Source organism: Octopus bimaculoides, chromosome 1, assembly GCF_001194135.2.
Source record: "Octopus bimaculoides isolate UCB-OBI-ISO-001 chromosome 1, ASM119413v2, whole genome shotgun sequence".
NCBI lineage: Eukaryota > Metazoa > Mollusca > Cephalopoda > Octopoda > Octopodidae > Octopus > Octopus bimaculoides.
Genome location: NC_068981.1, coordinates 171,709,542 through 171,710,705, shown reverse-complemented (window position 1 = coordinate 171,710,705; position 1,164 = coordinate 171,709,542).

Here is a 1,164-nt window from a genome sequence, read left to right as displayed (position 1 = left end):
AACTAGCTGGGCCCCGTGCCGTCAAAAATGACAGCTAATTGTAGTATTTTATATATAAATAAGGTACAAAACTAAGATTTTGGTTTAATGATTCTTTTGTTACTAAATTTTTTGCGAAAAATCTATCCGCAACTAACATCCTTTGACTGTTTGTTTCCATCAAAAGAATTTTCAAGTTTTCCTTCCTTCTTGTCCAACTTAAGGCCACATAACGCTGGCTGTGACTAAATATAAGAGCTGGTAAGTAAATACCAAATACACAGAGTTGAAACGCTGTTTGATTTTTCTTTTCAGTGTTGAATGTTAATCATCCCACTTCCATTGCACGTGCACATGCACATACACACACACACATTCACATACACCCCTCCTTTTACATACGCACACATATATTCACACAGAGTTGAAACACTTTGATTTATTTTTTTCAGCCTACAATATTCATCATCCCACTACCAAGTATGACATCACCTCTTCCTTCCTTATTCAACTATCACCCCTTCCTTTCTCATTCATAAACACAAGAGTGTCATTATAGTAAATTATCTTAGTAACCATGGGAGCTATGAAAAAATACAAAACCCAGCAACACCACCAGATCATTCTACACATGTGTAATTTTTCGCACAATTCCACCCAGCTGTTTGACCATGAATCCCAAGACAGGAAAATATACAAGAAAGAATCGCCCCATGTCAAATATATATAGCATCATCATCATTTGACGTCTGTTTTCAATGCTGGAATGGGTTGGACGGTTTGACTGAAAACTGCAAATCAGGGGAGCTGCACCAGGTTCCAGTCTGATTTGGCATGTTTTCTACAGCTGGATGCCCTTGTATCCATCTATCTATCTCTCTATCTATCTATCTATTTATCTCTCTCTCTCTCTCTCTATTTATATATATATATATATATGTGCTGTGCGTGAGAAGACCCGGCAAGCCAAGTAAGATCATTGCCAGTGCCCCTGGACTGGCTCTTGTGCGGGCGGCACATAAAAGACACCATTTCGAGCGTGGCCGTTGCCAGTATCACCTGACTGGCCTTCGTGCAGGTGACACGTAAAAGCACCTACTACACTCTCTGAGTGGTTGGCGTTAGGAAGGGCATCCAGCTGTAGAAACTCTGCCAAATTTAGATTGGAGCCTGGTGTTGCCATCC